The sequence below is a fragment of the Acomys minous genome (genome assembly GCF_964271855.1).
Source record: "Acomys minous genome assembly, chromosome: 6".
NCBI lineage: Eukaryota > Metazoa > Chordata > Mammalia > Rodentia > Muridae > Acomys > Acomys minous.
In genome coordinates this window covers 7,986,437-8,004,196 of record NC_140487.1, presented here as the reverse complement: position 1 = coordinate 8,004,196, position 17,760 = coordinate 7,986,437, and positions in this window count along the sequence as shown.

The following is a 17,760-nucleotide window of genomic DNA, read 5'->3' as shown; positions in this document are numbered from 1 at the left end:
CAAAGGAACATAGAGAACCCCATAAAGAGTCAGCTCATCTTTTTCCAAAGAACAAAGGCATTAAAAATCAACGAGCAGTAAGCTGTTCCAACAAATGGTACTGTAACAGTTGAGTATCCATACATATGTTAAAATGACAGACCTTAAACCGTGCTATAAAATTGCCCCAGTAATGACTATAATCCTAAAGACAAACTAGGAAATTCATATTTATAGGGGAAATACCTGATCTTCTGCTGAGCAATGGCACTTTAGATAGAACATGAAGGACATCGTCCATGGGAAAAGAAGTAGGAAGTAGGACTTAATCAAAATACTTAAAGCATTTTTCAATTAACAGAATGAAAGAAAGTATTTATAAAACATATCTGTTACAGTTATGTTGTCCAAAATATGGAGCAAACTTCTAATATTCTGCAATAACAAAACTCAAATTTATATCAAAATTAATAGTACACAACTCACAAAATCAATCACACAGTTGGCAGCTGTCGTATAATGATGACCACATATTATGTTGTCAAGACCGTCTAACTGTACTATCACTTAAAATAACAGTGGGTCTCAACTCTCCACCTATGACAGCAGCCAGAATTGACAGCACACACAACACAAACTAGGGAGAGATATATAAAGAGGCAGGAATCCATTCACTGCTTGGGGAGTTACAAAATGTCATAGACCCATACAAAAAGTGTGCTCTGTTTTTGTGTTATTTGGTGTCTTAGTTGAAGGTGTAATTCCACTTGGAAATTTTCCAGAGATGTCTATAGTTGTTGTACACATACTTGCCAAACTTTAAAGCAGCCAAGACGTGCTCTAGTAGATGAATGGACAAATAAACCATTGCATATCCAATGAACTTTTATTTGGTGCTAAAAAGAAATGTACTATAAATACATAAAAAGACATGAAGGAAACTTAAATGTGTATTTCTAAATAAAATGACTCAATCTGAAAAGGCTACACACTGTTTGATTTCAACTACATGGTAGTTCAGAAAATACAAATATATGGATAATATAAACTGTAATAAAATAATCATTGCCTGCTGATGGTTAGGGGGAGAAATACGTGGGACTTTTAGTGTTGTGGGATGTCTCTGTATAATACTGTGGTGAATAAATGCTACTATGCAATTTTTCACGTATAAGAAATGTACTAACACAGAAATTATACTAAACTATACTATACTTTAGACTTTAAATGACAGGGTGCATCAATATAACTTCATCAGTTTTAATAAATGTGTGATTCTTTTGAAGATGCTGGTAATTTAGGGTTATGGTTGGGAAAAGGACAAATATCACAAATCTTGCTGTCATCTCTTCAACTTTGCTATAGGCATAAAATTTCTGTAAACATCAAGATTGTTTTATTATAGACAGCATATAAGAAATAGGATCTTAAAATCATGTGATGTGAGTTCATAAACATTTATTATGTGGAATAAAATAAAGATCAGAAAAAAACTATTGTTTCTGATGATGACACTGAAATATGGATGCAATGTCAACTGTTACCATCTTGTTTCTTACTAAAAAAATAAAGTCAAACTTACCTAAGACATGGAGGTAAATTTTTCTGAGTACTCATAACTTAGAAAATGATAAGTATTTCCATCTGTGAAAAACACTTACTTTTTTGTTCTTACTGTTGTTGTTGGTAAAATCATCTTATGCAACACTGTACAATTGGTTAGAACTGGTAGAAAGCAAAATCTGCCTTGTGAGGTGTCTGAAAGTACACAGAATGAAATCAAGTCATAGCTTACTGTTGAGAGAAATTATTCTGTCTCATAGAGACATGGTTTTATAAATGCATTAAACCTACTCTAATTGTATGTTGTTAGTGAGTGTAAGAATTTTTTTGTACTTAAGAAAAAACACTTATTGAAAATGACAGGAGGTGTAAAAATAGTGTGACTGAAAATATTTTTTCATCCATTTTAAGCCATGATGTGTGGAAATAGAAGCCAATTTTTCTTCCATGCTGAGAAACTGAGACTAGATAGTAAGACCAAGCCCATCTCAACAGAGTGAAAATGTCATGACATCAAAGATTGCCAAACAAAACCTCATTACACAGAGTGAGCCTGCATCCCAACAGTGCTCTGCACTGATGGACTTGTCTGGAACAGTGATTTAAGGACACTTAGTAATTTGGGACTAAAGAATGACAGAAAGTGAAAATGGCAAGCTACACCTTTCTATTCAAATTAATTTAAACTGAAACAATATTTATTAATGTGGAGGTACAATAATACTGTTAACAATTATAGGTAATATAGACTATTGATAATATAAAAAGATTATCAGAAGTGGTAAGCAAGTATTTATACTTAATGTATTTTAGCGCACATATTAAAATAAGAAACTAGCACCTGATGTAAGCATACACATTTCTGTACCAGGTCTACATATTATGACTTCCAGCTTAGTGTTTTTATGGGATTCCTGAGTATGCCAACAGGTGGTTCTCTGATTCTTGTGCCATGTCTTAGGCTCTTTTGTTTGCTTGTCTTATCTGACTCCTATGTGGTATATTATTACATTTAATTTTGTTAAATTTTATTATTATCCCTTAGAGGCCTGTTTCTTTTCTAATGAATGACATAAAGAGCATGGATCCAGCATGGAGCAACTGGAAGGAGTAGAGTAAGCGGGAAACCCATCAGGACACATGATGTGAGAAAGAACATCTATTTTAAACAATAACAAAGAAACATGGGGAAAGAAGACAAACATGGAACCTCAAAGTTGGATGAGAAGGAGTGAGAGTGTTAAAAGTGAGGTAAGAGGAAGAGTTAAGAGAGCAACAGAGATATGTTCAAATCTTTGAAACATAAATAAAAAAAGTAATTTTGAATACTAAAAAAATAATAATAATTAAGATATATCACCTTTTGGACCCATCACCACTTAAATTGCATAATTAGCCTGTTACTATTACAAATGCTGCATGTCACTAATCCGGAGCTCAGAGTAGAGGTCTGATTTTCTTCAGTCACAGGAGCCAGCGTATATATTCTCTAATTAAAGTGCATGGTCACAACAGCACATTAGCACATATACACAGTTTAGCATGGCACAGATGCATTCTTCCTAGATAAGTCCCCAAAGCAGTGGGGCACTGAGAATGTGGTTAGTTTAGTAAGGAAAAGATATAAATTCTTATCCAAACTGGAACACTTTGAGAATTAAAGGAGGTGTTAATTGGATGGGTCACTGCCCCAGTCCAGCAAATGGAAAGTTTGTCTACCCTGTTAACTCAGAATATTGCTTTTCGTGATGTTCTGTTAATTTGTTATTTAAAAATATGTTTTAGGATCTTGATGGGAAATTAGAATCATAGACAAAAGACAACTTTTTAGGATTTTATACTTCTGAATTCATAGAAAATTTAACAGAGGAAATTAACACTATAGTTTCATATGCGCATTAAATTCACCCACCTGAAGACTATTTTAGAATACAAGAATCATAGTTATCTGATGAAAACACTCCTTTCATTTAGTGAAAGTGATTTTTAAAATATATAGCAGATAGTATTAAATTACACTCTGAGGATACAGTGGTTCCCACAAAAATTTTTTCCAGTCCTCTTTCTAGCAAAGAGTACATTTATTCTGGTCATGTAAAAATTGGAGAGGTTTTCTCATGCTCCCCAAATGGAAACTCATGTGTCTCGTTCTATCCAACAGGGTTTCACAATATGTCTATATTATTTTCTGTAAATGGCCAGCACAGCCATGTTCCTGAAGATTACTCACAATAGGTGATTAGTTAATATATGCACACCAAATGTGCCAAGCACAGCGGCCAGCAGTAGACAGCTTCAGTGACAGTACAAAAGCAATTCCCTTGTGACACACCTGAATCAATTTCCCACCCTTGCCATTCGCATCTACTTTCAAACTTTCTCATTTCAACGCTGCTCTCTTGTAGCGTCAGGGTAAACTAAGCTCTATCACATAAGGCTTTGAAGTAATGAATACTGAATTATAGTTGAGCAAATGCCCTTGTTGTATGGTGGAGCATCTTCAGGTATATGCCCAGGGGCTTGTAGAGCTGGGTCTTGAGGTAGCAACACTCCAATTTTTCTGAGAAAGTGCCAGATTGATTTCCAAAGTGGTTGTACAAGTTAGTCTTCCCACCATCAATGAAGGAGTGTCCCCCTTTCTCCACATCCTCACCAGCACGTGCTGTCACTTGAGATTTTTATCTTAGGGTAAGATGGAATCTCATGGTAGTTTTGATTTGCATTTCCCTGATGACTTCGGAAGTTGAGCATTTCTTTAAGTTTTTCTCAGCCGTTTGACATTCTTTGTTGATAATCGCATTTAGTTCTGAACTTCATTTTTTATGTCTTTTCTTTTTATAAAATGATTTATTTTGAGTTTTTAAAAAATTTGTTCACTCTACATCCTGATTGTGATTGTAGTCGCCCCTCCCCCCAGGTGCCTCCCTGTAGCAAACTCCCTCCTCCATCCCTTTCCTCCTCTCTTCTAGTCCTCAGAAAGATGAGCCTTACTGCCCTAACATCTGACATCAGCCTATCAAGTCTCATCTGGACTGCCTGTATCCTCTTCCTCTGTGGCCTGGCAAGGCTGCGCAACCAGGGGGAAGTGAGCCACAAGTGGGCACCAGAGTCTCTCGATCAACTGAAGGTTGGATAAGGAAACTGTGGCACATTTACCCAATGGAATACAACTTAGCTATTAAAAACAAGGAAATCTTGAAATTTCCAGGCAAATGGATGGAACTAACAATGATCATCCTGAGTGAGGTGACCCAGATCCAGAAAGATACGCATGGTATATAGTCACTTACATGCAGATATTAGCCCTATAATACAGAATAACCACATTCCAGTACACAGACATAAGGAAGCTAAACAACAAGGAGGACACTAGGAAGAATGCTTAATTTTCATTCAGGACAAATAGACTAGACACTGGAAGCAGTGGAAAAGAAGGAACAGGAAGGGATTCTACCATAGAGGTCCTCTGAAGCACTCCACCCAGCAGGGGATTGAAGCAGATGCTGAGACTCACAGCCAAACTTCTGGATAGAGTCTTATGGAAGAGTAGGGGGATAGAAGGACCTGAAGGGGACAGGAGATCCACAACTCCTTGTGCAGCCAACAAGTCTGAGCAGAGGAGGGGGTTGCTGCAGAGGCTGGAGCACCAACCAAAGACCATGCATGGTGAGAACTAGACCCGCTGCTCAGATGTAGTAGATAGACAGCACAGCCTTTTGGGTCCCATAATATAGGGAGTAGTGGCTACTTCTGACATGGACTATGGTACTCACTAGTTGAGGACTTCCTTCTGCTCCTGGGCAGCCTTACCAGGCCACAGAGGAAGAGGATGCTGGCAGTCTAGATGAGACTTGATAGGCTGATATCAGATGATAGGGAAGGAGAGTTTCCCCTTTCTGAGGACTGGGGAGGAAGGGAGAGGGGTTTAAGGGAGGGAGGAGGGACAGGGAGGTGCAGAGGGAGGGGACTACAATTGCAATGTAAAGTGAACAAATTAAAAGTAAAAAAATAAATAAAATCTTAAAAGGGCCATATTTAACATAAATAAGAAAAATGTGGTTAAAATCATATCATCATTGACTTCAAACCTTCCATTGACTCTTTTTTTCAAGCACACTTTTACTAGAATACAATTTTATTTATTTCTTATTTTTCTTCCTTCTTGCTTTCTTTTTTCAAAATATCCCCAATCCACACAGTTGAATCTTATGCACATATTTATAAAGTATTAAACTTGATGTGTCTCTATAGTTACATGAAAAAGGATAAGAGAAAAATGACAGAAAAGATAAGTATATTCTTCCTAATGTTTTATTTATTTTGCAATGCCGGTGGGTTGAATTCAGGGATTCTAAAAAAGACATAATTATACACACATTGTAATCTTGAACTATCCCCATCTCAGAGTTAGGTATTTTGAAGAAAATTAACAAACTTAAGGAAAAATTTGAATTAGGCAGTTTTGTGGCTTTGTGGCTTTGACCTTTTCTTTTCTCTTTTCTTTTTTGTTTTTTAATCATGCAGTTCAGACTTAGGATAAAAAAAATCATTCTAGGATTAATGTATTTCTAGAATTCTTAATTGAATTTGAATTTTGAAATAAAATACTTTTAATTCTTATCAATTGGCTATTTATTTACTTTGCACCCCTATCACAGCTTCCCCCTCCCAGTCCCTACCTCTTGCATCCCTCTCTCCTCACACTCTCCCTATCTCCTCATAAAAAAGGAGGCCTCCAATGGCTATCAACCCACCCTTGGCAGGTCTAGGTGCACATCTGCTACATATGTGAGGAGGCATTAGGTTTGTCCCATTGATGCTCTCTGGATGATGGGTCAGACTCTTTGAGACCCTATGAGCACAGGATAGTTGGTTTTGTAGGTTTTCTTGTGGTGTCCTTGTCTTATTTGGCTCTCAATCCTTCCTCCACCCATTCCAAAAGATTCTCCAAGCTCTCCCTAATGTTTGGCTGTGGGTCTGCATCTGTTTCCATCAGTTGCTAGGTGAAGCCGCTCAGATGACAGTTATGCCAGGCTCCTGTCTGCAAGCATAGCAGAATACCATTATTACTGTCAGGAGTAGTTTCCCTCCATGGCATGGATCTCAAGTTGGGTGAGTCACTGGACATTCCATCAGTTTCTGCTCTCTATCCCTTCACATCTTATAGATAGCTAAAACTGTGGGGCAAAGGTTTTGTAGCTAAGTTGGCATCCCCATCCCCCTATTTGATGCTTTGCCTGGGTAAAGGAATTGACCATTTTAGGTAACTAGTGCTTGCCTAGGGCCACCCTCATAGATTCCTGGGAGTTTCCTTGTCTTAGAATTCTCGCTAGTCCCAGAGATGCCACCCCCCTCAGTGCTTCCAGTTCTTTCTCCCGATTATTTTGCTCTGTCCTCCTTACATTTGATACCTCCTGTTCCCTCCCAGTCTCTCTCCGATCCACTGCCATCCCTCTATCCACCTCTGATATCTATTTTATTTCCCCTTCTCAAAGAGATTCAAGCATCTTCCTTTGGACCCTCTTCATTACTTAGCTTCCTTGAGTCTGTGGATTACAGTATGGTTATCCTGTAGTTTACGGCTTACATTCACTTATAAGTGAGTTCATACCATGTTTGTCTTTCCGGGTCTGGGATACCTCACTCAGGATGATCTTTTTGAGTTTCAGCCATTTGCCTGCAAATGTTATGGATCTCTATTTTTAAGAAGGATTAATATTTTATTGCATAAATGTACCACATTTACTTTATCCATTGTTCTGTTGAGAGACTTCTAAGTTGTTTTCAGTTTTTTGTCATTGTGAATAAAGTTTCTATGAGCATAGTTGAGCAAGTGTCCTTGTAATATAGTGAAGCATATTTTGGATATACGCCCAGGAGTGGTATAGCTGGGTCTTGAGACAGAACTTTTTCTAATTGTCTAGGAAACCATCACATTGATGTCCAAAGTGGCTGTACAAGTTTGTACTCCCACCAGCAATGGAGAAGTGTTCTTTTTGCTCCATCAAAAGGATACTGTCAAAAAGACATCCAACAGAGGGCTGATATCCAAAATATATAAACAACTCAAGAAATTAAACACCAACAAACCAAATAACCCAATTAAAAATGGGGTACAGAGCTAAACAGAATTCTTAACAGAGGAATCTCTAATTGCTGAGAAGCAATTAAAGAAATGTGCAACATCCTTAATTATCAGGGAAATGCAAATCAAAATGACTCTGAGATTGCTTCGTACATCCTTCAGAACGGCTAAGATGAAAACACTTTATCTAATGAATTTGTCATGAAATTTGCTAGAGTCATTTTGTACAAAGATAGTCCACTTTTATTGGCATACTCTAATTCCATATTCTTTCGCAGACCTACCATGGGACTACAGAAATCATATGCTCCCGCACTCTTTTTCTCTATGGTCCCTCCTCTACCCCTTGACAATTCTGCATTTTTCTATGTTACATATAATGTCAATAAGTGTTCTTCTGACATTGTTAATGACAAACACGGTTAGAACTTAAGTTTTTTAATGAAATATAATTTCAACTGGGTGAATATAGCCATGATTTAAATGCTCTAGTGGATTTCATTTTTTAAAAGTGCTCTCACTAATAAACACTATTTAGAGCAATTCATTTTGTTTTCTTCTATTCTTCCTGCTCTGTTTTCTTTCTCTCAAGTAACCATCAGCTTCGAAGATTTGATGTTGTTATCAGGTAAGAACTGTGGATTGACTTAAGTGACCCAAATAGATGTATTGAAATCCTACCATCAAAACACCATGATTGTGACATTATTCAAAAGCAGTCTTTGTAGATAAAATTGAAGAAAAATATGATCAAATGTAGATTAGAACAAGACCTGTGTCCACTGATAGATGCCTTATAGAGAAACACAAATTTGCAGACACCAAAATACAAAAGAGAAACAACGAGGTGAATATCAAAGCAGATTTGGATATTGCAGCCTCAAGCCAAGGAATGCCAAGTATTTTCCCAATCACAAGAAGGAAGCAAACAGAGCAAGCAAGGCTTCAGTAGGGGTTCAGGGGGAATACGGCTCAGCTACTCTCTGGTCAGATCTTTAGCCAGCAGGACTGTAAAAGAAAAATTTCAGATGCTATTATCAACCCAGCACATGGTATATTTACAGCAGCCTTGGGCAACTAGGGCAGTAACTAATAGCCCTTGCCATCAATATTTTCTCTCACACATATAGTCTCCTCAAGTGTCACATGCCTCAACCTCATGTGTCCAAACCCAACAGTCTGAGACAAAAATGTTTCTCTCATAACTGACTTGGCTAAAATCCATTGAAAAACAATTTTTAAAGCAATTGCTTAGTGTTTCATGTAGTGTGTGTGTGTGTGTGTGTGTGTGTGTGTGTGTGTGTGTTTGTGTATTTCATATATAAAATATGTTCCATAAATACACATATATACATATATAACCAAATAAGTGATATTTACTTAAACTAATATATCAGATAAAACTCTCTAACTTTGAGTTCACCCAGGGCTTTCTGATTGTAGTGATGCTTGAAAAGTTCACAATGGCCTTCATAGAAAGCAGAGTTTCTCAAACCCTTAGGACCTCATTAAAGACTGGCTCTGCTATCCTCTGTGAGATCAGATTGTGGGTTATTGACCCTGAAATCAAAGTCAGTTCCACTCAACAACCTACAAGCATCATAAAAACCCTGAAAAGATACAACTTTTATTTTATTTTACATTTCTCTTTTCACAGTCCAGAGAAGAATACAAGATGACCGTGAGTACATAACGGCTGCATTATAAGCAGCCAATGCAAATATTATTTTATAAAGTGTAGAGGGAAAACAAATATGAATTTCTGTACTTGGGAAAATTTCTAGCTCTCTGTGAAATATGAAAAGTAAATTAAGTTGACACTATTACAGAGGAAGTATCTGGCACTGTTTGTCAGTTGCTAAATTATTTTTGCCTGGTGAATTTCCCCAAACATTGGATAATAGAAATAGGTGTAATTCATGACACACCCTAAGGGGTAGGCCATTTTCCACTAAATTAATCACAACAGATAGCAACAACAGAGGACATTCTTCTCAGACTGAAGCAGGTATTGAATTAATATTTTCAGCACCGAGAAAATAGACAAAATAATGTAAATAAGAAAGGGGATTCTCTGCAGAAAGTGATATTTCACTTATATTTATTAGACAACTTATAGTACATTATATGTGATATAAGGTTAATAACAAGAGTAAGTATAAATATGTGACATTCGCTGAACATGTCATATATTTTTGAACTACCAATCCCATTAAGATTGTTCATTTTCTAACTCTTGATTTTATTTTTACTCTTTACCTTTATTAGTATTTAGTAAATATAGATATCAGGTGTATTACAGAGAAAATGAAATCGAACAGTTTCAATTAAACTCTCAAATATCTTAAAGGTCTGTAGACAATTAATGTAAAATCCTGAGGAGAATACAGAGACCCATGGAACTTCAGGGAAGATGAGCTTCTGAAAATCAATTCTGTCGACTAGTGACAAAGAATGATAGAACAACAAACTCTCTTCCTATAGGGCAAAAGAATGATTGAAAAAGAAGTGCATCTGCGGACATGCAGCCAGGAGTGTAGCCCGTATTTCTGGCATTGAGTAAAAAAAAAGTGATGGGTGCCAGAGAGGTGTTTCGGTCTCCTGAATAAGGCAACAAAGAACAAACCACAAACAGAGGGGCTGGAGAGACGGCTCCATGACTAAGTGTGCTTGTAGTTCTTGTGGACGACTTGAGTTGGGTTCTCTGCATTCATGCGAAGCAGCTCACAAACACCAGTAACTACAGCTCTAAGAAATTTGACAACCTATTCTGGCCTCTGCACACATGATTAAAACAAAATAAATGTTTGAAAAAAATAGACAACTGAAGAGAAACAAAGGCAGCAAGGGGTAGGTATAAAGAGAGCGAAGAGACCACCAGAGTAGCACAGAAGTGGCATGTGGACACCTGCGACAAATCTCTAAGGTTGCGCTGGAGTGAATTTCCCAAGAAGAACTACCACCAAAGTCACCTGAGATGCTATCCCTGGAGAGATGGCTCAGAAGTCAAGAACACTTGCTGCTCGTACAAAGGATCAGCTTTAGTTCCTAGGACCAAAAAATAAAATGGATGATCTGACCCCCTCTTCTAACCTCTAGAGGAACCAAGCACACATGTTTCCTTACATATAATAGAGGAAACCAATCTAAAAACAAAATATTAAGAAAATAAAAATATTCTTAAGTGGCATGCTGGGTTTTGTGCAATGATACTGGTGGCACATCCAGTAATAAAACAAAACTAATGAACAATAAGACAGACATATATCCAAAATTATACTGATATAGAACAGGCAAGGGGAGTACCTGTGAAAAAAAATTTAAGAAACTTATGTATTTCTGTCAATTAAGAAGAAATAAATCTGAATAAAACATTGTGAAAATGAGGAAGCATGCAAACTGGAAATGTTGGGAAAATGAATGCCCTCGGATGGCATCTCCACACCCCTCTTATTTTAGTGCTAACTTTCATTCATGACGGTCTTCTTCCCGAGAACTCATCTCCTACATCAGACTCAATGTATTTGTCACCAAAATCATGCCATAAAACAACAAGCTAACATTCAAGTATATCCTCAGAACAAGTACCTACTACAACAATAGCAAAATGTTCTGGACACTAAAGAACACAACAGGTTCCACGTTCCTGAACATCTATGGCTCCAAGGCACTTTTCTCAGATGCAGTATGAATTTACTTTGAAAAACACACACTGAACGGTAGGACTAAATGAGAGGGCTGAGTATTCCAAGCTTTCTCACTCTCTGCACAATATCTCTCTGTGGGTCTCTGCACTTGGTTCCACCTGCTACATGAAAAACTTTTCTGATGATGCCTTCCAAAGGCACTAGCATATGAAATCCATAAATATAGCAGAATGCCCTTTGAAGTTATTGTATCTATATTTTTGGGAAAAGTTACATTAAGTGTAAAAATATTTTTAAGGCAAAACAATCACAATCTAAATCTAAACAATCTGAAGAACTTTAAACTATAGGTTTAAATATTTTATAGATTTGATCATAGGCACCAGAGGTCTAAGGGAAGGGAATAGGGCAGAAGAAGAAAGGAGGGTGTGAACAGGAAGATAAGGCCGAGAGAATAACAATTAGCATGGAATGTTAGTGAATTATAATAAATAAAAAAGAAAAACACATAGATTTAAATAAACCAAGGTTTCTAGATTCTAGTAGTGGGGCCACAAAACCAATATAATACTAAAATCTAAAATTAAACCAACCAAATAAATACAAGAAAACTATTTCATATATTTAATTATAAGGACAGGTAAGACCAACCATCTAAACTATCTAAAGGACCTCATTAATACTCCTTGGATTATACAGGAGTACAAATCTTTGCATAGTCACTTAATACTAATTTAAGGCCAAGAGGATACTTAATTTATATTCATTATATTTCTAAGTACATCCATAACAATCTACCCTAAGTTATAACAAACACAATCCAATTTACATCATTCTACATACTTTATAATCAGCTCTCCATATACCTAGCTAGTATGGTACCAAACAATATAACTGGTAGGAAAACAAAATATTCATGAAGGTAAATTAAATAAATTTTCATCATGGTCATGAGGCAGATGTAGTTAGTTATCAAAATGGGTAGAAGGATTTGCCATCCTATTTCAAAACAGGCCTCTTGACAAAGTACATATGCATGTGGGGACCATGTAGTGAAACATGAAAGATTGAGAATTTTTATGGCACTTGGTAATTCATGAGTTCATGATGTCATCTTCCTTTTTTTTCAAGACACTAGAAGCAGTGGGTTCATCCATAAAGAAGAGCATGGTGACATAAAGTTTGCTTAGGATGCATTAGGTGCATTGCTCAGTCAGTAGACAATGTAAGTCTTATTATCTGCAGAGATTTGGTACACACAGATTGCAATGGTATTCAGGTAAGTCATCAGCACGTGGTTACTGGGGGTTAACTCTGAGATGTTGACAAACCTTTCAAGACACATGACATGGCTTCCATTTCACAGTCAAATCAGTGATAATTACTTGTCTTTATGTAACCAATAGAGAAAAGATATGCTTCAGTGAGCATATAATAAATTTTAGATTAACATCAAAGTTTTATTTACCTAAATATCTGGAAATATTCTGTAGAGATAAAATTAGAACTTTATTTTGATATGCATTCTAATATGAATTTGGATTAACTATATTATAATTGGTTTTTATTGGGATGTATTTACACTAAAATTTATAAATTCACAGAATATTTTGGAGTCATAGATGTTTTCCTCTCCTGTTTTGCTTACCAAAAATGAATGTTTACATATAATATCTTTGCAGTATTTTCCTTTATGACACAATAGTTTTTTCTGTTAAGATTTACTTATATTTGTTCAGCTCTTGAGTTTTTTGTTTCTTTTTCTTTATTCAATTTCCTTTCAGAAAGAATGTGATTTAGAGCTGGAGGTATATATCTCAGTGGTAGAGTACTTGCTATGCTTGTTTAGCATATGAAAGGTTCTGGATTCAAATTCTCACAGAAAGAAAACAAGAGAAGAAGGAAAAATGAACAAATGAAGGAAGGAAAGAAAGATGAAATGTAGAGAAAAAGAAAGGAATAAGGAAGGAAAAAAAGGTATATATTTTTAAGTTGATATGTTAATTGCTTTCTGTTGCCTTTTCCACAATCACTTAAATTCAGAAATTGTTTCAAAGAAAGTAGGGTTTTTTCTCTCATGTAATAAAATCAAATTGTCCATATTTTGTGTTGTCTGTACATATAGTACTGAAAAGGAAAAATAATACTTTGTCATAAACCAATTAATCTGTATTGACACTTGGCTTGAATCTTAATTTGATATTCCTATTTTAATGCTGCTAGTTTGTTCTTCCAGTAAAAAGTCTGTCAGGTTCAATTAACTTTGTCCTAGCTAATAAAAGCCAGGTGGTCTCAATTGGACCAAAAGGAACTTACTACCAACAATGACTTTAAAACCATGCCTGAAGTGAATGGTGGTATGGCTTAGCAGGCAAAAAGTACTTGCCTTGAAAGCATGCAGACATTTTTTGATCAGTGAGAAACCAGACAGAAATATTACCTTGGTGATGGTATACACACACACATACACACATACATACACACACACACACACACATACACAAATAATTCCTATAAAATCTATCAACAAAAATATTTTATTGCCTAAATATCCTAATGAGCAAAATTAGATTTTGTTCCATTTACAGTTTTCATATATATATATTGAATATATCATTCAAAGGAAGTCAAGCATGGTATGAATTTATATCTGCTTTATTTGTAAATTAGAAAAGCTAACAAATCCAATATTTGCTCTATTGTGAGATGTGTTATCTGACTACAGATAGAGTTCATTAATTTTCCAATTATTTTCTATATGTAGTTTGGAGACAATGTTTTTTAAACTGTGTTTATTCTGAATTAACTTGCAGCTTCAGTAAATAAAATGGTGCATAATTTGTTCAAGATTTTTATTAGTTTCAAAGATTTATATATATATTTTATTTTGGCTGTTAAGTTCATACATCTAAGGTAATAATTGTAATAATTATTCTTGTTGCATTTTTATGCATTAAAGTAGTGCAATGTGGCTCTTATTTCTGTCTTTTCAATGGGTTACTAGAATTAGTCACTGTATGTTAATTGTATAATGACTTGCAGCAGTATAGTTACTTTTTTATGCTTTCTAAATTCATAATTAGTAAGTCTCTTCCAAGCATGTTCTTTGCTATACACATAGAGAGAAAATTGTTCCATAAAATTTAGCAAGTTGTGACAGCCACATTTCAGACCCTATACAAATGTAGCCTATGAGTGGATTGTGCTCCTACTTGCAGTGGATGCATAACGCCAGCTATGAAAGTGGTTCTGGAATTCTCAAAAACAAATTCAGCAAGGATAGGGAGTACCAGTAAGAAAAGTATTGAGCAAAGCACAGCATGCCTTTTGAAAACACTATTTTGATGTAATGATTCAGTGGTACCTCTGACTACTAATACTTAGATAATTTGTTATAAGTAGGTTAGATCAATTCTAATTTCAATTCATTGTACTGACATAACAAAATTCATTTTCCTTTTAGTGAAATCATCTTCCTGAAACTTTATAAGCTTAACAATTTAAATGTAATGATACTGACATTGCCTCTACTATTAATGTCCTGTTAATAACTCACATTAAATTGAAAACTATATTTAAAGCATACATATGTAAATACATGAGTAATGTACTAAATATGACCAGAAAAAATAAATCCATATGTAAATACCAACTATTTATTGGTTTTAAAACAAATATAATCTCTATAAGGAAATATCCACAGAAAAATTTAAAGACTCTGGTAAAGTAAATGATGAATAAGTAAAAGATGGGAGCTATCACTATTTTTTCTTCAGCTTCGCAAAGTCTCAAACTGAAAGCTGTAGGAAAAATAAGCCATTTCTAAAGAAAATACACACTGATTTCAATGAAGAGAAGCTACACCGAAAATGCGCTCAAGCTAGACATGACAAGGCTGGGAGAAACAACTTGCTAGAGGTACCAGCTGAATTAACATTCTGGTAAATGTGTGTAATGTTACTGCAGAATATGCCAAGCAAATCAACATTTTCTTAACGGTGTTGAGCAAGTTGTCAGAGCTACAGAGCTACGATCGATCCTTAAGCAGGATTAGGAAGTTTGAGATTTAGGAAGAAAGAAACAGAGCATGCTGTCTGGGGGGTATAAAAGTGCCTTCTAAACTTGACTATCCCATCACTGCATAACAAGCAGTGACAGCTAAACAAATGAAATAGGCATCCCTAGGATGAACTTTTTGTAATAAGAAAATCGTAATTTTCACTTAAAAATTGTCTCTACTTTCAGTTTCTTAATCCCCTTGTGTGGGGTGACCTAGAGCTGTTGCCCCTACCTTGTAGACACCTCAAGAAGAAACACTTTCTGAGCAGGATGTCAAAGCACTAGGGAAGTTTCAAGGATTTTAAAATCCCCTTTCTCTTCATTATTGCAGAATCCTGATGAGACTTGATAGGCTGGGGTCAGTTGGTAGGAGACAAGGGCTCCCCCTCTCGGAGGACTAAGGGAAATTAATAGGGGAGAAGAGAGGGAGCATGGGACCTGGAGGAAATGAGGGAGAGGGCTAAGATTTGGATGTAAAGTGAATAGATTAAGGGGAAAAAACTGTGATCAAAAATCTGACAATCAAGCAAGCCAAAGACAAAGCTGCTATGAAGGGAAATCCTGAAAGAGTTGATGTTTAGGTTTGGCATTTTATTTGTCTTTTTTCTATTTTATTCACTTTATATCGCAACTGTAGCTCCCTCCCTTGTTTCCTCCCAGTCCTACCCTCCACCTCTCTCTCCCCTTGAAGATCACTAAGCAATGAGAATCCTCTCAGTAATAGGAACGTCCACATGGTCTATGTTCGGGCCTTCATTGGGCTCACCCCCCTTTTAGAAGACAGTGTACTTTATTCTGTCTGGCATAAACATTAGTTTACACAAAATCACCCTTAAAAAAGAAAACACGTGGTATAATGTTTAACCAAATTTGGATGCCCATTGTGATCAAGTCAGATTGGTACCTCAAATGAGACATCACAATCTCCACTGAAAGCTGCAGCCAACAGCTATACCGTTGCAGACACTTAGCCCCAGTTCCTTTTCAATGGTTTTGAGCCCTAGCAACCCTGGAGTCCAAACAGATCGATGCGTCCAAGCTGCAGTTGCAGAACTTGCTCAGCTGCTCTCCAACACTGCCTGTGGGTCCATAACTATTGATATGAAGGAACAAATGATCTTCCCTCCATAGAAAAGGAAGTTCTTAATTTTTCTTGGCAGTTAAATGATGAGTCATCTAAGTGAACAAATGTGTGTTCATATGGAAGGAATGGTTTTGTTTGATTCATTAGTTTTATTAGAATATAATCCAAACAAAACACTGCCGTAGTGTGAAGTGTATATCTGCCTTGTCTATGCCAAGTGTGTTAAGACAGTATACTAGTAAGTACGTAGATCTCTTTCTTTAATTTGTCTTTTGAATTGCTTACAGGTAGATTTAAGTTCTTTTTTACACAGCAGTCAAAGTCCAGATGTATAAATTTTTCTGTATAGTAATTAAATGTGACCATGTTGAACGCCCACGTTTATGACAAAAACTGTGTGATTTGAGGAAAATTTATTTATGTTGCCATAATACCACATTTGAATCTTTGTCTGTACATCATACATTCAATATAAGAACTAAATTAAAAACAAAGAAAAAAGAAAAATGGACCATAAAACCTATAAGTAAAGTGGCATTTATAACACTATTGTTAGAAAATACTTGCAAAATAGTTAATGTCTCAGATTGCTCTTTATGTACTCTATATACATTAATTTGTTTAATTTTCTCCACTTCCTTGTCAAATAATTGACCCTATTATTCTCTCCACTTTACATTTTAGAAGATAGAGCTGTAAATAACTTACATGTTGATGGTCAATAAAGTAGGAGTTTGAACACAAGCAATCTGATTTGAGTTTAGATTCTCAACTACCATGTCACATTTATTAACTAAGCAAAAGTTGTAAAGTCTATTTTAAATAGTCTTTTGAATGACTTTCTTCATACTAAATCTATATTAGTATAAAATAATGGTGATTTGATACACAGTAAGCAAGTTCAAGACAGAGAGTACAAAACAAAATGTATTTTGTCCTTTATTGACATGAGTAAAGCATAAAATTGAAGAAAAATGAAATGTTTTTACTATAAAATATCAACACCAAACTGTCTGATTTCCAATTATGTATTTAAAATTAAGTAGCCCTAAATAGATATCCAAGATTTATGCTTGAATATTTGTTTTTATATTATGGAAATGATACATGTATTTGTTAAGCTCATAGCTACCATGACCTTCATTCAATAGAAGCAAATCAATATGTCCCTCTCAATGCCATTCCATGATCCCATTGAAAGAAAACATATTGATGCTGGTACTGTTGGATTTTGTTCTTCCTTTGACTGAAATTAGTTATGTCAGAGCCTTCTCCTTAACCTGAGGAACTATTGATGCCTCTTGACATCTTTTGTGCATGTTTATTGAATTCTGCTAAATTTA